The sequence below is a fragment of the Elephas maximus genome, chromosome 6, assembly GCF_024166365.1.
Source record: "Elephas maximus indicus isolate mEleMax1 chromosome 6, mEleMax1 primary haplotype, whole genome shotgun sequence".
NCBI lineage: Eukaryota > Metazoa > Chordata > Mammalia > Proboscidea > Elephantidae > Elephas > Elephas maximus.
Window position 1 is genome coordinate 39,041,641 of NC_064824.1, and position 23,595 is coordinate 39,065,235.

General features: G+C 39.9%; 1 protein-coding gene and 1 pseudogene across 1 annotated transcript in view; one reads left to right on the plus strand and one right to left on the minus strand.

The window, feature by feature from the left end:
• KYNU (kynureninase) overlaps window positions 1–23,595 on the plus strand; it is a 158,245-nt gene that overhangs the window by 23,460 nt on the left and 111,190 nt on the right. The window lies entirely within an intron of this gene.
• On the minus strand, window positions 13,485–15,352 carry LOC126077882 (RNA-binding protein EWS-like; annotated as a pseudogene).

The window sequence follows — 23,595 nt, forward strand, 5'->3', positions numbered from 1 at the left end:
CACTGCCCCCTAATGTTCCTATCTAATCTTTCGAGTTGCTGTTGTCAATTTGATCCCATATACATAGATTTTAAGAGTATTATGCTCAAAGCAGACGTTGTTTACTAGTTAAGCTAAGCTATTGTTTGGTCTTAAGAAGAATTCAGGGGCTAGTTTTGGTTTAAGGCTGAAAGATTATCTCAGGGTAATAGTTTTGGGGGTTCATCCAGCCTTCATGACTCCAGAAGGTCTGGATTCCATGGTAAATTAAAATTCTGTTCTGCATTTGCCCACTTTGATTTGGAATCTTCTACAGAATCTTTAATCAAAATGTTCAGTAATGATAGCTAGGCACCATACAGTTTTTCTGGTCTCATGGCAAAGGAGGCAGTTGTTTGAAGGAGGCAGTTGCTCCATTTTCTCCTATTCCTGACTCTCCTTCCTCTGTTGTTCCCTGCAAATAGACACCACTTGCTGTGCCTTGGATGGCTGCTTGCATGCATTAAGGCCCTAGGCACACTACACAATGAGCTAGGAGGTAGAATATAAGCACTGAACACGTTATTAGACCAATAATTGGGATGTCCCATGACACCATGATCCTAAACCTGCAAATGAAGGAACTAAATCCCATGAGGTATTTAGTTGTTGTCTTAGTTATCTAGTGCTGCTATAACAGAAATACCACAAGCGGATGACTTTAACAAACAGAGATTTATTCTCTTACAGTCTAGGAGGCTAGAAGTCTGAATTCAGGGTGCCAGCTCCAGGGAAAGGCTTTCTTTCTCTGTCGTCTTTGCGGGAAGCTCCTTATCATCAATCTTCCCTGGGTCAGGGAATTTGTCAGCGCAGTGACCACAAGTCCAAAGGATGTACTATGCTCCCAGTGCTTCTTTCTTGGTAGTATGAGGTCCCTGTGTCTCTCCACTCACCTTTTTCTTCTATATCTCAAAAGAGAATGGTTTAAGACACAATCCAATCTTGTAGACTGAGTCCTGCCTCAGTAACATAACTGTCACTAATCCCATCTCATTAACATCGTAGAGATAGAATTTATAACATATAGGAAAACCACATCAGATGACAAAGTGGTAGACAATTACACAATACTGGGAATCATGGCCTAACCAAGTTAACAGATACTTCGAGGGGACACAATTCAATTCATGAGAGTTGTTCACAATCACATAAGCAGCCTCAGCAATTACTCTTTTTTTTTTCTGTCATTTTTGTAAATATATCTATCATACAGCTTTTGCCAATTCAACATTTTACACGTGTCCAACTTATTGACAGCAATTACAGTAATTAGCTGTGCAACCCTACCCTTAATCCATGTGATTTTCTATCACTGTAAATGGAAATTCAGTACTCAATAAGCAATAACCTGCCCCAATAACCACTAGTAAACTTGGATCTGTATACCTTTGTCTTTTCTTTTCTTTTATGTGAGTGAGGTCATACAATATTTGTCGTTTTGTGATTGACTCATTTCACTCAGCATATTGTCTTCAAGCTCTATCTTTATTGTAGCATTTATCAAGACTTTATTTCTCTTACTGGCTGAGTAATATTCCATTGTATGTATGTATCACATTTTGTTTATCTATTCATCTGTTCATGGGCATCTAAGTTGTTTCCACCCTTTTGACTGTTGTGAATAGTACTGCAATGAACACTGGTGTACAAATCTCTTTTTGAGTCTCCACTTTTGAATCTTTTGGGTATATACCCAGGAGTGGAATTTTGATTTATATATATATATATATATATATATATATATATATATATATATATATATATATATAAATGGGGTATATACCCAGAAGTGGAATTTTAATTTATATTTAAGAAACAAAAATGAAACTTTTTCCCAGGTGAAACTTGGAACCTGTAAACAAATAATATAAGTAGATAATTAAGGTCCTGAGTGGTGGTGACATTTTTGATGCATTCAAATGCTCCTTAGAAGCAATCAGGTTAGGATTCCAGAGCCATGAGCAAGGAATTATTCTGTGGTCTTTGTCAAGAAAGAAGACATCCTGAAGCATGACTCTGAAATTTTTGACTTAAGGCCTAAATACGGCGAGCCTTGATTGCAGAAAGCTGCAACTTTTGCATTTTTAAACCAGTTTGAAGTTAAGTGAATCTTTAAGCAAGGCTCAATAACATGAAGGAGCATTCTAGCTCAAGGAAGGTTTAGAGAATATGAAGACATGGCTAACAGAGAAAATTCAGAAACATTTTGAAAATGTCCAATCTGCGCCAGAAGTTGAAGAGTGACCCTAGCACAAGGATCAGCAACCTCTTTTTTGTAATAAAATTTTATTAGAATACAGCCATGCTCATTCATTTACATATGGTCTATGACTGGTTTCCTGCTACAATGAAAAAATTGAATCATTGTAAGAGACCACTTAGGTTTAGGCCTGCAAAACCTAAAATATTTACACTCTGGCTCTTTGCAGAAAAAAGCTTGCCAACCCTAGGACAAGAACACTGCTACCATTAGTGGATCTCGCCTACTGGGAACTAATAAAGCAAATGTAACAGATGATCTGATTTGGAAAAAAAAAAAAAAACAAAATCCACAGATCATGACACCTGTCAATGTCTTCTCAGAATAGATCAGACAAAACGGATTAGGAGGAGGAAATTGAGATAGCTCATACACCTCTTCTTCCCCAAAATGACACCAAGCCAGAGGCAATGGAAGAAGATCTTTCAGAGAACAAGAAGCAAAGGCATTTAAAGAAAAATAGCTGGAAAATTATATCTATAGGAAGTTGGTCACAGCTTGCAGCATTATGACTTACTAAAGATTTGGAACCCATTGAAAAGACATAATGTGCTAAGCAAGCAGAGGTTTACTTTGAAAAGGAAGATTGTAGTGAGTTCCATGACCTTCTTGAAAAAGCCGTTAAAGTGAGGAAGAAAAACAAGAGGACTATTGACATATTGCAAAAGTCTGTGCCCAAATTGGCAACTGCTATTTCAAAGAAGAAAAGTAATAAGGAGGCTGTCATTTCTACAATAAACATTTTGGAGGAAAACCAAACCCTGAATATGCTAAAGTTTGTCAACAGACAGAAAATATCCTGAAGAACAAGAATAACTGTTGTACATAAATCCTTACCAGTGTTTGAAAGAATAAATGCAATAAGTGTTTTCAGAAAAGAGATTTTCTCCAGTCAATGAGCATTAAATATTAAACAGAAGCCTTCCAACAAAAGCCATATGATGCTGAGTTGTACAACAGCCATGAAGCTGGCCTTGAAGGACTGAGAAGTACATACACACCCAAAGCCCAACCAGTCTCAGGAGTATACACAGAAAGCAGAATCTCTAGAATCCATGAACAACTACATGAAAGTCTTTCAGGAGACTCTAGACCTGAACTCTAGCTATATAAGGAAGCAGCATATGGCTATCAGCAATGATTGATGTCTCAATATAAACGATGTGACAACCTTGAGGACAGGAAGAAATAAGTCCTGATTGACCTGAGGTTCAGTAAATAATCCTCTGGTACAAATACAGAACAACCCCCAGTCACTCAGGGAACATGGAAAAAATCCTGTAATTGTAGACGTTTCAGAAGCTAATAGATGTGAATCTGATCACCATTTGATAATGCTATGATCAATCTCCCTTCCTTACCTCTCACTTGTGGAATAAGTTGCTGGGCCTGCAGCAAGCATAAAGAAGCAAAAAGGAGAGAATGGGATAAAGGGAGAATGGCCTTGATCCATATAATTGTAAATATCTATGTGAATGATACATTCTTTGTACAACTGCTGTCTGAGGGCCTCTTGAGGCAGTTTCAAAAGGTCTTTACCGGTGGGGCCGAGACGGCTGACTAGGGAGAAACTACCTCGGATCCCTCTTGCCACAAAGACTTGGAAAAACAATTGAATCGATCACATACATGACAATCTACAAACCCTGACCATCAAACACAGATCTAAAGAGTCGACCTGAGTGACAGAGACTGAAATGAACAACCAAGGCGAAGCAACGACTGCTTTCGGAGCCTGGAGCCAGCATCCCAGTCAGAAAACCTTGGCGCCGGGCTTTGGACTGGGCGCAGGGGAACTGAGCACGGCATCCTGAGACTGCGCAAGCATGGGATGCAGCCCTAGCCCCCAGAAGTGACCTCAGGGGAAGCCCAGCCAGTGTGCGCAGGCAGCGCAGCGACCCGGCTGACAAGACGAGAAGTCACCGGGAGGCAGCGACTGATTTTGTAGCCTGGAGTGCGGCGTCCCAGCCAGGGAACCTCGGCACTGGGCTTTTGACTGGGAGCAGAGGAACCGACCACGGCTTCTGAGACAGCACAAGCATGGGACACAGGCTTGACCCTCGGGGGCAATCTCAACCCAGCCAAGGCACACAGGCTACACAACCCTCGGGACTCTCAGATAAAACAGTCATCACCAAACAAGATAAGAAACTTTGTCTATATTCCAGGGTGCTACTCTCTCCTATTTATCTGATCCCTCCCCTCCCCTTCCCAGGCGGCTTCATTAACATTGGAATTTCCTGAGCCAGAGAGTGAAGTGCGCTGCAGTTTTTCCCTTTTTTTTTTTGGTCTTTCCCTAACTCATTCTCCTGGCCTGAGAGAAGCAGCTGCAAAAAAAAACCAGGGACCAAAAATCCTTCCCTAATTGGACTAAAAACACAGAACCAGCTCCAGCCAAGCATATGTGATCCACAGTCTCGGGCTTTCATCCCCACAGGGAACGAGGTGGCTATTATAGTGCAAAGGCAATTCTGATAGGGATCTGACTGTAATTGTTTTAGCGGATTACTGGAAAGACAAGTTTCCCAGGTCTGATATCTCTGCATATACAGCAGAGCCCTCCTTGACCCACAACAGGGAACTGAGGGCTGAAGCTCCCCCCAGACCACCTAACCTCCTGTCTTAGGGGACTAAGGAGGGTGACACCTACCAATCTGTAGAGGTACTTGCATTGGGTGCCTAAGGTACAGCTGCAGAGTCTACCCACCAACATGCTTTAGGAATAGAGACACACCTACCTCACTGGCACTTGCGGGAAGCCTGTCAGCATCCTGACCCCCTGGAGTGTGAACCCCTGCTGCTACTAGAATCTGCTGCACACAACTATCACCACTACTTCCCTAGGTGGATAGGTGACAGTCTGCACCACACACATGATGACGCAAAATCAGATTCTACTCAAGAATAGTGAACGGACTCTTAGGCTTATATATCTGGTAACAGCCCAAACCAGCTGGTAATAGGAAATAAGTGAGTCAAGGGCTACAACAATCAAGAGAGCGCAATCTAGTAGCCCATCTACTTATATTGAAAGAAACCAAACAAGATAAGACTCAGTGAGCAAATATACAATAAATCACTACAATATCTTAGAGATGGCTCAGAGACAGCAGTCGATATCAAACCACATAAAGAAGCAGACCATGATTGCTTCTACAACTCCCCAAGTTAAAGAATCAAATCTTTCCCAAATGAAGATACAATCCTGGAATTGCCAGATGCAGAATATAAAAAATTAATTTACAGAATGCTTCAAGACATCAGGGATGACCTCAGAAATGAAATAACGCAACCTACAGAAAAAGCCAAGGAACACACTGATAAAGCAGTTGAAGAAATCAAAAAGATTATTCAAGAAAATCATGGAAAAATTAATAAGTTACAAGAATACATAGAGAGACAGCATTCAGAAATCCAAAAGATTAACAGTAAAATTACAGCATTAGACAACTCAATAGGAAGTCAGAGGAGCAGACTCAAGCAATTGGAATGCAGAGAGTGGAGGATCTGGAGGACAAGGGAATTGACACGAATATAGCTGAAAACAAATCAGATAAAAGAATTTTAAAAAATGAAGAAACCCTAAGAATCATGTGGGACTCTATCAAGAAGAATAACTTCCGTGTGAGTGGAGTCCCAGAACAGGGAAGGATAACAGAAAATACAGAGAGAATAGTTGAAGATCTGTTGGCAGAAAACTTCCCTGACATGATGAAAAATGAAAGGATATCTATCCAAGATGCTCATCGAACCCCATATAAGATTGATCCAAAAAGAAAAGCACCAAGACATATTATCACCAAACTTGCTAAAACCAAAGATAAAGAGAAAATTTTAAGAGCAGCCAGGAATAAAAGAAAGGTCTCCTACAAAGGAGAATCAATAAGAATAAGTTCAGACTACTCAGCAGAAACCATGCAGTCAAGAAGGCAATGGGATGACATATACAAAGCACTGAAGGAGCAAAACTGCCAGCCAAGGATCATATATCCAGCAAAACTCTCTCTCAAATATGAAGATGAAATTAAAACATTTACCGATAAACAGAAGCTTAGAGAATTTGCAAAAACCAAACCAAAGCTACAAGAAATACTAAAGAAAATTGTTTGGTCAGAAAATCTATAATGTAAGATACCAGCACAACACAAGGTCACAAAACAGAACATCCTGATATCAACTCAAATAGGGAAATCACAAAAACAAATTAAGATTAATTTTAAAAAGAAAAAAAAGCTCAAAACAGGGAATCATTGAAGTCAACATGTAACAGATCACAATAATCAAAAAGAGGGACTAAATACAGGTGGCATAGAACTGCCATATGGTGAGGGAAACAAGGCGATATAGGACAATACAAGTTAGGTTTTTACTTAGAAAAATAGGGGTAAATATTAAGGTAACCACAAAGAGGTATAACAAGTCCATAACTAAAAATAAAAACCAAGAAAAACATAACGACTTAGCAAACATAAATTCAACTACTATGAAAATGAGGAGCACACAATTTACAAAGAAAAACGTCTCAGCACAAAAAAGTAAGTGGAAAAATGAAATTGTCAACAACATACACAAAAAGATATCAAAGTGACAGCACTAAACATATAAAAAAAAAATATACTTATCTATAATTTCACTGAATGTAAATGGGCTAAATGCACCAATAAAGAGACAGAGAGTCTAAAACTGGATAAAGAAACACAATCCGTCTATGTGCTGCCTACAAGAGACACACCTTAAACTTAGAGACACAAGCAAACTAAGATTCGAAGGATGGAAAAAAATATATCAAGCAAACAACAAGCAAAAAAAGAACAGGAGTAGCAATATTAATTTCTGACAAAACAGATTTAAAGTTAAATCCACCACAAAGGATAAAGAAGGACACTACATAATGATTAAAGGGACAATTGACCAGGAAGATACAAACATATTAAATACTTATGCACCCAATGACAGGGCTGCAAGATACATAAAACAAACTATAACAGAACTGAAACGTGAGTTAGACACCTCCACAATTACAGCAGGAGACTTCAACACACCACTTTCAGAGAAGGACAGGACTTCCAGTAAGAAGCTCAATAGAGACACGGAACACCTAATCACTACAATCAACCAACTTGACCTCATAGACTTATACAGAACACTCCACCCAACAGCTACAAAATATACTTTTTTTTCTAGTGCACATGGGACATTCTCTAGAATAGATCACATTTTAGGTCATAAAACAAACCTTTGCAGAGTCCAAAACATCGAAATATTACAAAGCATCTTCTCAGACTACAAGGCCATAAAAGTGGAAATCAATAAGAGAAAAATTAGGGAAAAGAAATCAAATACTTGGACACTGAACAATACCCTGCTCAAAAAAGACTGGGTTATAGAAGACATTAAGGAGGGAATAAAGAAATTCATAGACTGCAACGAGAATGAAAATACTTCCTATCAAAACCTCTGGGACACAGCAAAAGCAGTGCTCAGAGGTCAATTTATATCGATAAATGCACACATACATAAAGAAGAAAGAGCCAATATCAGAGAACTGTCCCTACAACTTGAACAAATAGAAAGCGAGCAACAAAAGAATCCATCAGGCACCAGAAGAAAACAAATAAGAAAAATTAGAGCTGAACTAAATGAATTAGAGAACAGAAAAACAATTGAAAGAATTAACAAAGGCATAAGCTGGTTCTTTGAAAAAATTAACAAAATTGATAAACCATTGGCCAGACTGACTAAAGAAATACAGGAAAGGAAACAAATAACCTGAATAAGAAACGAGATGGGCCACATCACAACAGACCCAACTGAAATTAAAAGAATCATATTATTATGATATTATCATAATAATCAGATTATTATAAAAAACTGTACTCTAACAAATTTGCAAGCCTGGAAGAAATGGATGAATTCCTAGGAAAACACTATGTACCTAACTAACAATCAGAAGTAGAACAACTAAATAGACCAATAACAAAAAAAGAGATTGAAAAGGTAATCAAAAAACTCCCAAAAAAAAAAGCCCCGGCCCGGATGGCTTCACTGCAGAGTTCTACCAAACTTTCAGAGAAGAGTTAACACCACTACTACTAAAGGTATTTCCAAGCATAGAAAATGACGGGATACTACCTAACTCATTCTATGAAGCCACCATATCCCTGATACCAAAACCAGGTAAAGACACCACAAAAAAAGAAACTTACAGACCTATATCCCTCATGAACATAGATGCGAAAATCCTCAACAAAATTCTAGCCAATAGAATTCAACAACATATCAAAAAAAAATAATCCACCACAACCAAGTAGGATTAATACCAGGTATGCAAGGCTGGTTTAATATTAGAAAAACCATTAATGTAATCCACTATATAAATAAAAGACAAAATAAAAGACAAAAACCACATGATCTTATCAATTGATGCAGAAAAGGCATTTGACAAAGTCCAACACCCATTTATGATAAAAACTCTTACCAAAATAGGAATTGAAGGAAAATTCCTCAAGATAATAAAGGGCATCTATACAAAGCCAACAGCCAACATCATTCTAAATGGAGAGACCCTGAAAGCATTTCCCTTGAGAATGGGAACCAGACAAGGATGCCCTTTATCACCGCTCTTATTCAACATTGTGCTAGAAGTCCTAGCCAGGGCAATTAGGCTAGACAAAGAAATAAAGGGTATCCAGATCGGCAAGGAGGAAGTAAAATTATCTCTATTTGCAGATGACATGATCTTATACACAGAAAACCCTAAGGAATCCCCCAGAAAACTACTGAAACTAATAGAAGAGTTTGGTAGAATCTCAGGTTATAAGATAAACATACAAAAATCACTTGGATTCCTCTACATCAACAAAAAGAATATCAAACAGGAAATCACCAAATCAATACCATCCACAGTAGCCCCCCAGAAGATAAAATACTTAGGAATAAATCTTACCAAAGATGTAAAAGTCCTATACAAAGAAAACTACAAAGTACTAGTGCAAGAAACTAAAAAGGACCTACATAAGTGGAAAAACATACCTTGCTCATGGATAGGAAGACTTAACATAGTAAAAATGTCTATTCCACCAAAAGCCATCTATACATACAATGCACTTCCGATCCAAATTCCAATGACATTTTTTAATGTGATGGAGAAACAAATCACCAACTTCATATGGAAGGGAAAGAAGCCCCGGATAAGCAAAGCATTACTGAAAAAGAAAAGGAAAGTGGGAGGCCTCACTCTACCTGGTTTTAGAAGATATTATACAGCCACAGTAGTCAAAACAGCCTGGTGTTGGTACAACAACAGGCACACAGACCAATGGAACAGAATTGAGAATCCAGATATAAATCCATCCACATATGAGCAGCTGATATTTAACAAAGGCCCAGTGTCAGTTAATTGGGGAAAAGATAGTCTTTTTAACAAATGGTGCTGGCATAACTGGATATCCATTTGCAAAAAAATGAAACAGGACCCATACCTCACACCATGCACAAAAACTAACTCCAAGTGGATCAAAGACCTAAACATAAAGCCTAAAACGATAAAGATCATGGAAGAAAAAATAGGGACAACATTAGGAGCCCTAAAACAAGGCATAAACAGAATACAAAACATTACCAAAAATGACCAAGAGAAACCAGATAACTGGGAGCTCCTAAAAATCACACACCTATGCTCATCTAAAGACTTCACCAAAAGAGTAAAAAGACCACCTACAGACTGGGAAAGAATTTTCAGCTATGACATCTCCGACCAGTGCCTGATCTCTAAAATCTATATGATTGTGTTAAAACTTAACCACAAAAAGACAAGCAACCCAATCAAGAAGTGGGCAAAGGATATGAACACGCACTTCACTAAAGAAGATATTCAGGCAGCTAACAGATACATGAGAAAATGCTCTCGATCATTAGCCATTAGAGAAATGCAAATTAAAACTACGATGAGATTCCATCTCACTCCAACAAGGCTGGCATTAATCCAAAAAACGCAAAATAATAAATGTTGGAGAGGCTGCGGAGAGATTGGAACTCTTATACACTGCTGGTGGGAATGTAAAATGGTACAACAACTTTGGAAATCTATCTGGCGTTTTCTTAAAAAGTTAGAAATAGAACTACCATACAACCCAGAAATTCCGCTCCTCGGAATAAACCCTAGAGAAATAAGAGCCTTTACACAATCAGATATATGCACACCGATGTTTATTGCAGCTCTGTTTACAATAGCAAAAAGCTGGAAGCAACCAAGGTGTCCGTCAATGGATGAATGGTTAAATAAATTATGGTATATTCACACAATGGAATACTACGCATCGATAGAGAACAATGACGAATCTGTGAAACATTGCATAACATGGAGGAACCTGGAAGGCATTATGTTGAGTGAAATTAGTCAGAGGGAAAAAGACAAATATTATATAAGACCACTACTATAAGATCTTGAGAAATAGTATAAACTGAGAAGAACACATACTTTTGTGGTTACGAGGGGGGGAGGGAGGGAGGGTGGGAGAGGGTTATTTACTGATTAGTTAGTAGAGAAGAACTACTTTAGGTGAAGGGAAGGACAATACTCAATACAGGGAAGGTCAGCTCAACTGGACTGGACCAAAAGCAAAGAAATTTCCAGGATAAATTGAATGCTTCAAAGGTCAGCGGAGCAAGGGCGGGGGTTTGGGGACTATGGCTTAAGGGGACTTCTAAGTCAATTTGGCCAAATAATTCTATTATGAAAACATTCTGCATCCCACTTTGAAATGTGGCATCTGGGGTCTTAAATGCTAACAAGCGGCCATCTAAGATGCATCAATTGTTCTCAACCCACATGAGTCAAAGGAGAATGAAGAACACCAAGGTCACACGACAACTATGAGCCCAAGAGACAGAAAGGGCCACATGAACCAGAGACTTACATCATCCTGAGACCAGGAGAACTAGATGGTGCCCGGCCACAACCGATGACTGCCCTGACAGGGAGCGCAACAGAGAACCCCTGAGGGAGCAGGAGAACAGTGGGATGCAGACCCCAAATTCTCATAAAAAGACCAGACTTAATGGTCTGACTGAGACTAGAGGAATCCCGGCAGTCATGGTCCCCAAAGGTTCTGTTGACCCAGGACAGGGACCATTCCCGAAGACAGCTCATCAGACATGGAAGGGACTGGACAATGGGTTGTAGAGAGATGCCAATGAAGAGTGAGCTACTTGTATCAGGTCGACACTTGAGATTGTGTTGGCATCTCCTGTCTGGAGGGGAGATAGGAGGGTAGAGAGGGTTAGAAACTGGCAAAATCGTCACGAAAGGAGAGACTGGAAGGAGGGAGCGGGCTGACTCATTAGGGGGAGATTAAGTGGGAGTATGGAATAAGGTGTATATAAGCTTATATGTGACAGACTGACTTGATTTGTAAACATTCACTTAAAGCACAATAAAAATTATTTTAAAAAAAAGGTCTTTACCGCTGATAAAAAAAATTTTTTTTTTTTTTTTAAATATCAGCATGAAGCTTACTGCTGTCACTTGAATTCTATACATCTTCTCTATCCTCCCCTAAAGATATCATTGCTACTTTTCCTCATAGTCATTTGGAGGGAGTGAAGGTGCAGTGGGCAAATATGAAGACAGGAGATGGCTGTTCCCAACCTTATGTCCCAGTGATCTTTCTCACATTACTAACTCCATGCCCTCTTTTCTCCAAGAAAACAAGCCTTTCTGGCAATGCTGAGACAGAGAAAGGGGGAAAAAGAGAAAGAAAGACAGAGAAGAGAGGGAGGGAGGGAGGGAGGGAGGGAGAAAAGGAGGAAGAAAGGAAAAAAGGAAGGAAGGAAGGGAGGAAAGGAGGGAAGGAGGGAGGGGAAGAAGGAAGAAAGGAGAAGAGGAAAATTAATCTGAAATATCCACAACTGCGGAGTCTGCAAAGGATATCATCACCCAGATGAGTGAACGGGGTGTAAGTTGTCTGAAGGGCAGCTCTGTGAGACAAAGTTCGTTTATGACTTATTCTACAGAGACCAAGTGCAAAATAAACTAGTTCCAGGTGTTTATAAGAGTTAAAAAGAGGGAGCAGTCACAATGGGGAAGAGGAACTTTTATTGATGTAGTTAAAAAGTCATTCTCCTTAATATTCTCATAATGGTTATATTACAGTAATGGATATAGTTTGCTGTTTCATCCTGAAGGTGTAAAAAATGTTACCATTCTTTCTTTAAAAAAAAAAAAAGGAATCTAACTGGACACCTAATGGATATGATGAAAAATCTTGGCTCATTTGTTTTGGAGTTTCCCTTCCCTCTTCTTCGGGTGCCAGAGCTTTTAGAGATCTCTTTGAAGCGAGAGGGCTCATCACGTCACACCATGACCAGCTCTCTTGCTTCCTCTTTCCCCTAGCGCATACGCAATTTGAGGACAGGTGGCTCCATTGAAGTCTTATAGAAACCACCTATCCATAAGGTTGGTTCTCATATTTTTCTTTCAGCCCTTAGCACCCTCTTCCCTGTGTTTTGTTAGAGCTGTATGCTGCCAAGAGTATTAAAAAAAAAAAATTGGTGTCCTGTCAATTCTGACTCATAGCAACACTGTAGGACAGAGTAGGACTGCCCCATAGGGTTTCCAAGGAGAGGCTAGTGGGCTGGAACTGCCAATCTTTTTGTTAGCAGCCTGAGCTCCTAACCACTACACCACAAGGGCTTCTGGCAAGAGTACATTTAATAACAAATTGTCATTTGCGGGTACATGAAAAGCATAGGCTCCAAGGTTTAAAATCTTGCTGGTCTTTCATATTGTGAAGATTACATCGGACTGGGGGTGGTGGGGGAGTGGAGGGTTGTCTTTTCATTCTTCTTTTATAATCATTTGGAATTTTACTTAAAAAAAAAGAAATCACAACCATTAACATTGTTAGAGTTAGAGGCCTTCTTGGTTCTCCATGACACTGAGCATGCTCACAAGGGGTTCCCGTTGGTTTAGTCTTAACCATCTTATCTTTAAAAGGGAAAAACAAAGTAAAAGATAAAGACTTGGCACACTACCATTTAACTTGTTTAATGTTTCTCCTAGAACAGTGAAAAGTACTAAGTACAGACAAGTAATAATCATAATGTTATAATGTGGTCAACATTGTAAATACGGAATTATAAATTTAAAACATTTTCCGGTTTAAAAAATAAATCTGGTAGTCAGTGCAGCTCTGTGAGGTCTTGTCTAGCAGGGGCTGCCTCTGCGTTCCTGGCGGTGCTCGCCTTTATGCATTTTCCCAGGTCCTCGGCGTCTGCCTTGTTTTCCTCCACCAAAGCCACCTTGGTCCACCTGGCCACCACAGAAGCTACCTTTGTCTCTACCACGGCCACCTCTGAATATTCCACCAGGACCGCCAAGGTCCGTGAGGCCATCCCCCTTCCCTGAGCATGCCATGGTTACCACCTGGGGCAGGAAGGGTGGCATGAGGAAGCGTTCAGGATTCAGGTTGCATTCTATTCTCCAGGTGAACTCCTGGTTTTCACAACCCGGATTGGAGTGCTACCAGTCTCCAGCTCAGTTCTGGACATTTCCTCCTCCAGTTGGGTTCCCTTGGGAACCCCTTGGCTCTTTTGGGGGGTTGCCTCCTCTGTCTTCCTCATGGCCTCCCATGCAACCCATGGGTCCCCCAGGGCCTCCTGGGCCCCCTGGACCTCCACAGAGTGGCATTGGCATCTCTCTGCCCTCACGGGGTGGCATTCTGCCCCACATGCTATTCATGGGAGGCTTTTTCCAGCAAGAGAGCCTTTAAGCTTGTTGCCTTGGAAATCTTCCCCATCAGTGTACTCCATGGGAGCCTGGGTCTTCATAGGACACTGTGGCATGGCCTTTGTGCTTCTCGGTTTCTTCGCCCAGGCAGATACGGATCATGGGTTGCCCAGTTCTCTTTTTTGTCTTAACCCCTCACTGCTTAAAGAAGTCCATCAGATCATTTAAAGTCACATTGTCATTTAATCCTTGCACGTAAATCGCACTGTTGTCAGAGTCTTCATCCATATCTACAGGTGGGCATAAATCAAGATCTAGTCCTTCGTCCATGGGTCCACCAGGTTTATGGAAGCCACCTTGCTCTCTAGCGCTGCCCATTCCATCACGTCTTCCTCACCACCCACCCCTGCTCATGTGTCCACGATCAAATCCCCCTCTTCCCCTGCCATGGTTATCATGGCCACTCATGCTTTGGTTCCCTTTTGGTCTGTAAAATCCTCCAAATTCCTGCCCATAGACATCCATGCTACTGAGGTAGTCCTATAGGAATGAACTCTGCTCCCCTAGCTGCTGCTCTGTTGGTTATATTGACTAGAGTCTGGCTGTAGAATGTAGTTTGGAAAGGGGCAGGGGGGTGTGGATAACTAGTGGGCAACTGCTGCCCATAGCTGCTGTGTTGCCCATAGCTACTCTGCTGTCCATAGCTGCTCAGCTGCCCATAGGTGTTCTGCTGAGAGTAACTCCTGGGCTAGTCAGTTGTGAAGAGGAATAGCTGGTAGGAGGATAGGATGGAGGTAGAGTGACTGGCTACATGGGGTAGGTCCCAGCTACCTGGGGATAACTGCAGTTATTCTGTCCATACCCCATGCTGGGGTGGTTGTAAACTCCTGTGCTAAACTGAGGTTGGCTAGTTTCAGCAGACTTGCTACCAAGCAGCAGTCTTGCAGGTGCAGTGGCTGCGGCCCATATGCCGGGTAGGCAGGCTGAGTGCCATATGTTGACTGAGCTGCATAGGAGGCCTGGGTGGTGGTCACTGTAGCAATAGTGCTGTCATATGCACAGATGCCATACCCCTGAACAGGCTGGCTGTACTCTTGGGGGATAACCAGAGTGGTATAACCAGTAGGAGGCTGTCCGTAAGAAGCTGCATAGGCGATCAGCCCATAGGTTGCTGTGGTCTGAGGCTGGGTATGGCTGACATCAGTGGGCTATCCATAGATTCCATAACTTTGTTGCCCATATGCATGCGTGGTCTGTGCATATCCTTGAGTGGGCTGGCCGGTAGAAGCACTGTTGGCCTCCTGGGCTGCAGCTTGGCTGTAGGTACTGTAATCTGCGGACACCATTTTCTCTCCTTCTCGTCCTCTCTCTTTTTTTTTCCTTAAAAAAGAAGAAGAAAAAAAAAAAAAAACATTATTTTAGGACAGTTTTAGATGTACAAAAAAAAAATTGAGATTTAGTACAGAGAGTTCTCATATACCCCACACCTAGTTTCCCTATTATTAACATCTTAAAGTTTGTTGCAGTTAATGAACCAATATTGATTCATTATTATTAACTAAAGTTAATTCAGATTTCTTCAGTATTTGCCTAATGTCTTTTCAGATCCAGGATCTCATCCAGGATTCTACATTACATTTATTTATTTATTTGTCTTTCTTGGCACCAATTTATTCCTATTTGTGTGTGTGTGTGTGCTTTAGGTGAAAGTTTATAGCTTAAGTTAATTTCCCATACAAAAACTTACACACATACTGTTTTGTGACATTAGTTGCAATCCTTACAATGTGACAGCACACTCCCTTTCCACGCTGGGTTCCCTGTGTCCATTCCACCAGTTCCTGTCCCTTCCGGCCTGCTTTTGGACAGAAGCTGCCCATTTGATCTCTTATATCTGATTGAACTAAGAAGCACACTCCTCATGTGTATTATTTTTTGTTTTATAGTCCTGTATTACCTTTGTCTGAAGAACGGGCTTCAGGAACGGCTTCAGTTCTGGGTTAACAGTGTGTCCAGAGGCCATAGTTTCAGAATTTTCTCCAGTCTCTGTCAAACCATTAAGTCTGGTCTTTTTATATGAATTTGAGTTCTGTTCTACCTTTTTCTCCAGCTCTGTCCAGGACTCTGTTGTGTTCCTTGTCAGGTCAGTCATTGGTGGTAGCCAGGGATCATCTAGTTCTGGTCTCAGGCTGGTAGAGTCTCTGATTCATTTGGTCCTTTAGTCTTTTGGGCTAATATTTTCCTTGTGTCTTTGGTTTTCTTCATTCTCCTTTACTCCAACTGGGATGTGACCAATTGATGTATCTTCGACAGCCAATAGTAAGCTTTTAAGACCCCAGACACCACTCACCCAAGTGGGATGTAGAACATTTTCTTAATAAACTTTGTTATGCCAATTGACATAGATGTCCCCCTAAGCTATGGTCCCCAGGCCCCAGCCCCAGCAGCTCTGTCCCTTAAAGTGTTTGGATCTGTCCAGGAAACTTCTTAGCTTTTGCTTTGGTCCAGTTGTGCTGACTGTGTTGTGTGTTAGTTGCCCTTCCCTTCACTGAAGTTGACCCTTGTCTACTATCTGGTTAGTGGCGTCCCCTGCCTTTCCCTCCCCACCCTCCTAACCAACAAAGAATGCTTTTTTTTTCTGTGTTTAAGCCTTTTCTTGAGTTCTTATAATTATGGCCTCATACAATATTTGTCCTTTTGTGACTGACTAATTTCACTCAACATAATGCCCTCCAGAGTCATCCATGTTGTGAGATGTTTTGGGGATTCTTTATTGTTCTTTATGTTCCATTGTGTGTATGTACCATAATTTGTTTATCCATTTGTCTGTTGATAGGCATTTAAGTTGTTTTCATCTTTTTGCTATTGTGAATGGTGCTGCAATGAACATGGGTGTGCGTATGTCTATTCATGTAACAGCTCTTATTTCTCTTGGGTATAATATTCCTAGGAGTGGGATTGCTAGACTATGGTATTTCTACTTCTAGCTTTTTAAGGAAGTGCCAAATTGTTTTCCAAAGTGGTTGTACCATTTCATATTCCCCCCAGCAGTGCATAAGAGTTCCAGTCTGTCCCACATTTGTTATTTTGTGTTTTTTTGAATTAGTGTCAGCCTTGTTGAAGTGAGATAGTATCTGATTATACTTTTTATTTGTATTTGTCTAATGGCTAATTATTGAGAGCATTTCCTCAGGTATCTGTTAGCCACCTCAATGTCTTCTTTGGTGAAGTGTCTTTTTGTGTACTTTGCCCATTTTCTAATTGGATTATTTGTCTTTTTGTTGTTGAGGTGTTGCAGTATCTTGTAGATTTTAGAGATTAGACCCTTATCAGATATGTCGTAATCAAAATTTTTTTCCCAGTCTGTAGATTCTCTATTCTTTTGGTGAAATCTTTTGACGAACGTGTTTGATTTTTAGGAGCTCCAGTTATCTACTTTCTCTTCTGGTGTTTGTACATTGTTAGTTATTGTTTGTATACTATTTATCCCATGTATTAGGGCTCCTAGGATTGTCCCTATTTTTTTCCCACGATCTTTATCATTTTAGATCTTATATTTAGGTCTTTGTTTCACTTTGAGTTAGTTTTTGCGTTATGGTGTGAAGTATGGATCCTGTTTCATTTTTTTACAGATGGACTAGTTATGCCAGAACCATTTGCTAAAGAGTATTTTTTCCCCATTTAATGGACTTTGGGCCTTTGTCAAATATCAGCTGTTCATAGGTGGATGGATTTACGTCTGGGCTCTCAATCCTGTTCCATTTGTCTATGTATCTGTGGTTGTACCAGTATCAGGCTGTTTTGACTACCACGGCAGTACAATAGATTTTAAAATCAGGTGCTGTGAGTCCTCCCACTTTGTTCTTCTTCAGTAATGCTTTACTTACTTATCCAAGGCCTCTGCACTTTCCATATGAAGTTGATTTATTTGGATCGGAATTGCATTTGGAAACCCTGGTGGCGTAGTTGTTAACTGCTACAGCTGCTAACCAAAGGGTTGGCAGTTTGAATCCACCAGGTGCTCCTTGGAAACTCTATCGGGCAGTTCTGCACTGTCCTACAGGGTCGCTATGGGTTGGAATTGACTCGACAGCACTGGGTTTGGTTTTTAGTTTTATAGATTGCTTTGGGTAGAATTGACATTTTCACATTGTTGTGTCTTCCTATCCATGAGCATCGTATGTTTTTCTGCTCGTGTAGGTCTCTTCTGTTGTTGTTGTTTTTTTTTTTTTTTTTTGCAGTAGTGTTTTGTAGTTTCCTTTGTATAGATCTTTTACGTCTCTGGTTAGATGTATTCCTAAGTACTTTATCTTCTTGGGGGCTATTGTAAATTGTATTGATTTGGTGATTTCCTTTTTGAAGTTCTCTTTGTTGACGTAGAGGAATTCAACTGATTTTTGTATGTTTATTTTGTATCCTGATACTTTGCTAAAATCTTCTATTAGTTCCAGTAGTTTTCTTGTGGATTTTTGAGGTTTTCTGTGTATAAGATCATATCATCTGCGAATAGGGATGCTTTTACTTCTTCCTTACCAGTTTGGATGCTCTTTATTTCTTTTTCTTGGCTTATTGCTCTTGCTAGGACCTCTGGCACCGTACTGAATAAGAGTAGTGATAAAGGGTATCCTTGTCTGGTTCCTTTTCTAAAGGGGAATCCTTTCAGTCTCTCTGTTTAGAATGATGTTGGCTGTTGCTTGTTGCTTTGTATAAATGCCCTTTATTATGTTGAGAAATTTCCCTTCTGTTTCTATTTTGCTGAGAGTTTTTATTAGGAATGGGTGTTGGACTTTGTCAAATGCCTTTTCTGTATCAATTGATAAGATCATGTGGTTCTTTTGTTTTATTTATGTGATGGATTACGTTGATTGATTTTCTAATGTTGAACCTTTCCTGCATACTTGGTATGAATCCCACTTGGTCATGATGAATTATTTTTTTGATCTGCTGTTGAATTCTATTGGCTAGAATTTTGTTAAGGATTCTTGTGTCTATGTTCATGAGGATTATTGGTCTGTAATTTTCTTTTTTTTGTGATCTCTTTACCTGGATTTAGTATCAATGTTATGCTGGCATCATAGAATGAGTTCAGGAGTATTCCTTCCTCTTCTATGCTCTGAAATACATTAGCATTAGTGGTGTTAACTCTTCTCTGAAAGTTCGGTAGAATTCTCCAGTGAATCTGTCCCCACCAGGGCTTTTTTTTTGTAGGGAGTTTTTTTTTTTTTTTCTTAATTACCTCTTCAATCTCTTCTTTTGTTATGGATTTATTTAGTTTTTCTACCTCAGTTTGTGTAGGTAGTATGTTTGTAGAAATTTGTCCATTTCCCCTAGGTTTTCAAATTTGTTGGAGTACAAGTTTTTGTAGAATTCTGTTATGATCCTTTTTATTTCATTTGGGTCTGTTGTGATATCACCCATCTCATTTCTTATTCAGGTCATTTGCTTGCTCTCCTGTTTTTCTTTTGTCGGTTTGACCAATGGTTTGTTGATTTTGTTGATCTTTTTGAAGAATCAAGTTTTGTTCTTGCTGACTCTTTCAATTGTTTTTCTGTTCTCTATTTCTTTTATTTCTGCCCTAATCTTTATTATTTCCTTCTTCTTGTGCTCAAGGGCTCCTTTTGCTGCTCTCTTTCTACTTGTTTGAGTTGTAGGGATAATGTTTTGATTTTGGCCCTTTCTTCTTTTTGGTTGTGTGCATTTATTGGTATAAATTGACCTCTAAGCACAGCTTTTGCTGTGTCCCAAAGGTCCTGGTAAGATGTGTTTTCATTCTCATTTGATTCTATGAATTTTTTTATTCCATCCTTGATTTCTTCCAGAACCAAGTAGTTTTTCAGCAAGACGTTGTTCAGTTTCCATGCATGTGATGTTTTTTCCTTGCTGTTTCTGTTGATTTTCACTTTTATATCATTGTGGTCAGAAAAGATGCTTTGTAATATTTTGATGTTTTAGATTCTGCGAAGGCTTGCTTTTTGGCCTAAAATGTGATATATTCTGGAGAATGTTCCATGTTTCTTGGAAAAAAAATGTATACTTGGCTGCTGTTGGGTGAAGTGCTTTGTGTATGTGTATGAGGTCAAGTTGATTAATTGTGGCATTGAGATCTTCCATATCTTTTTTGAGTTTCTTTCTAGATGTTCTATCCTTCATTGAAAGCAGTGTGTTGAAGTCTCCTGCTATTATTGTGGAGCTGTCTATTTCTCTTTTCAATGCTGTTAGAGTTTCTTTTATGTATTTTGGAGCCCTGTCATTTGGGTGCGTATATATTTATTATGGTCATGTTCTCCTTGTGTAGTGACCCTTCAATCATTGTTGAGTGTCCTTCATTATCCTTTGTGGTGAATTTTTCCCTAAAGTATATTTTCTCAGAGGTTAATATTGCCATTCCTGCTCCTTTTTGGCTGCTGTTTGCTTGATATATTTTTTTCCATTCTTTGAGTTTAGTTTGTTTGTGTCTTGAAGTCTAAGGTGTCTCTTGTAGTCAGTATGTAGACAGATTGTATTTTTTTTAACCATTCTGCCACCCTGTGTCTCTTTATTGGTGCATTTAATCCATTTACTTTTCAGTGTAATTATTGACAGGTTAACCTCATAAAAAAAAAAAAATTTTTTTTATGAGGTTACTGCTGTCATTTTGAGTTTTTTTTTTTTTTTTTTTGGTGTTGACAGTTTCTTTGTTCCACTTAATTTTCTTTGCTGAGTCATTTTCCTTCACGTATTTTCTTTTCATCTTTTTCATTATTGCTGATTTTGTGCTTGCCGAGTCTTTATGTTTTTCTTGTTTTTTATTTTGATGGATAGTTTGTTAGCTTCCTTTGTTGTTACCTTAAAATTTGCCTCCATTTTTCTAAGTTTAAACCAATCTTTTATTTCTTGATATCACCTTAGCTTCTTCTCCGTATTGAAGTTCTTTGACTGCACTGTTTATTCTCACTTTTTTGTTTTGACATTGTTATCATTTACATATTTGACATCTCCGGTTCCCTGTTTTCAATCTTTTAGCTTTGACTTGTTTTTTTTAACTTCCCTGTTGGGTTGATAACTAGTTATTCTGTTCTGTGTTCTACTCTTGGGTTGTTGTCTGATATTGTTGGTTCTCTAACTAGAGGACCCCATTTAATACTTCTTGTTATTTTGGTTTGCTTTTACAAATTCCCTTAATTTCTGTTTATGTGGAAATGACCTAATTTCACCATTGTATTTGAGAGACATTTTTGCTGAATACATAATTCTGGGCTTGCAATTATTTTCCTTCAAGTCTTTATATATGTCATCCCGTTGCCTTCTTGCCTGAATGGTTTCTGCTGAGTAGTCAGAGCTTACTCTTATTGGTTCTCCTTTGTAGGTGATTTTTGCTAATACCTAACCACTCTCAAGATTCTATCTTTGTCTTTGGTTTTGGTAAGTTTGATTATGATATGTCTTGGTGACTTTCTTTTGGGATTTGCCCTGTATGGGGTTCATTGAGCTTCTTGGATAGATATTTTCTAATCTTTCATGATATCAGGAGGTTTTTTGCCAGCAAATCTTCAACAATTCTCTCTTTGCTTTCTGTTATCCCCCCCCCCCCAATTCTGGTACTTCAGTCACTCATAAGTTTTTACTCTTGATATTGTCCCATGTAATTCTTAGAGTTTCTTCCTTTTTTCTTTAATTCTTTTTTCTGATTTTTCCTCACATACATTGGTGTCAAGTGCTTTATCTTAAGTCTCACTAATTCTGACTTCCATTGCCTCAATTCTGCTCCGATGACTTTCTATTGCATTGTCTAATTCTGAAATTTTATTGTTAATCTTTTGGATTTGTAGTTGCTGTCTCTGTGTGGATTCTATCAGCCTGTTAATTTTGTCACTTTGTTCTTGTATTGTTTTCCTGAATTCCTTTATTGCTTCATCTGTGTGTTCCTTGGTTTGGTCTGAGTTTTGCCTGATAGCCTTCCTGAACTCTCGGACAACTCTGTGTATTAGTCTTTTGAATTCTATCTCAGGTACTTCTGTTACCTTATCTTCCTCCAGAAGGCTTTCTGACTCTTTATCTTGGTTGCTTGCTGGAGCTGCCTTGACCTGCTTCTTTATGTGGTTTGATATTGACTGTTGTCTCTGAGACATCAATAAGTTATATTTATTTGTTGTATGTTTGTTTACTGTGTCTGAAGTTTTTTTGTTTTGTTTTAATATGCCCAAGTAGGCTGAGGATGTGAGTTACTTTGGTTATTGGTGACTCTGGAGCTCTCATGTCCTGTCATCAGGTGGTCAGAGTAACTACTAGGTGTGTGAGCCCAGAAGTCTGTTCACTTTTCTTGTGTGAGTGCAACATAGGTATCCAGGTTGTTGGTCAGCGGGTGTGTGATACAGACTCTTACCTACTGTCCTAGATGAGCAGGGCTGCATAGGGATGTTCGGAGCAGGCACAAGTATCTGGCTATAGTAGGGAACTATATGTGGAGCAAGTCAGGGGGCTGATGACTACCCCCTGCAGCCTGGGTAGAGGGTGTGTCTCTGTCTGCTAGAGTGCATAGGGCGGGGGCACTGTAGCCAGTCCTTGTGCATCCAGTGCTGTTGACTGGAGGGTCAGGGAGGCACTACTTATCTCAGACCTCTGTCATGTGTGGTTAGGTGGAGTGGGTCCTACCTCCAACCCTCAGGCCCCTGATGTGGGTGGGTGAGGCTCCTGCTTAAGGGGCAGGGCATTGTCAAAAATCACGAATCTGTATCTCCCCCTTGTTTACATTGAAAATGGGCTTCAGGTGTACGCCCTGCTGTTTTGTTCTAATGAGGGCATGAAGTGTTGAATCAGCTGACACACATCTAGGCAGGGGTGAAGGGAGCTGCAAGTCTGTGAACCCCTTGTGCCAGTGGCTGGGCAGAGGGCCAGGGCCTCCCAATCCACCCTGAGTTCCTGCCTTAGGAGGCATGGCATTTTTAAACCCAGAAACTGGTGTGGGCGTGGATAGCCCTGAGTTCCTGGCTAAAGGGGTGTGGCAGTTGTTGAATACCGCCAGACTGGTGTGCAATCGGAGGTGGGGTGGTGGGTGACTGAGGAGAAGGAAGCATTTCTCTGCTGTGAAACTTTTGAAGGGGAGCTATCTTGCCCCTGGGCAGTAGGTTAGATGCTTGCACTTAACTTTCGTAGGTCCTGTGCTGACTCACTGCTGCCTGGCCTCACCCAGTGTGGTGAGATATATCTGGAATGCTACTGCCCACTTCAGCCCACGTGCACTGGCCGACTCAGCCAGCAGGGCACCAGTGAGCTTGCAGCTGTCACTTCCCCATTGCTTTTGAATTGTCTTTCCTTCCTTCCTCCTGCTGCTCAGTCTGACTCTTCAGCTTTGCCTTTGGTAATCAAGACTCCTAGATTGTCATACATAATCAAATTATTTGTTTTTTTCAGGTCTTTGTTGTAAGTAGGATGATAGGAAGCGTCTGACTATTCTGCCATCTTGGCCCCACCTCTCTTCATTTTTTTAGGTCTTTTACAAAATATACTTTATTGATATTCTATCCTACCAATATTGATTGAATACTCACATAATGCCAAATGATGTGACTTGAGGTTTATTAAACAAATAAGCAACTCAACCAAGAAAAGA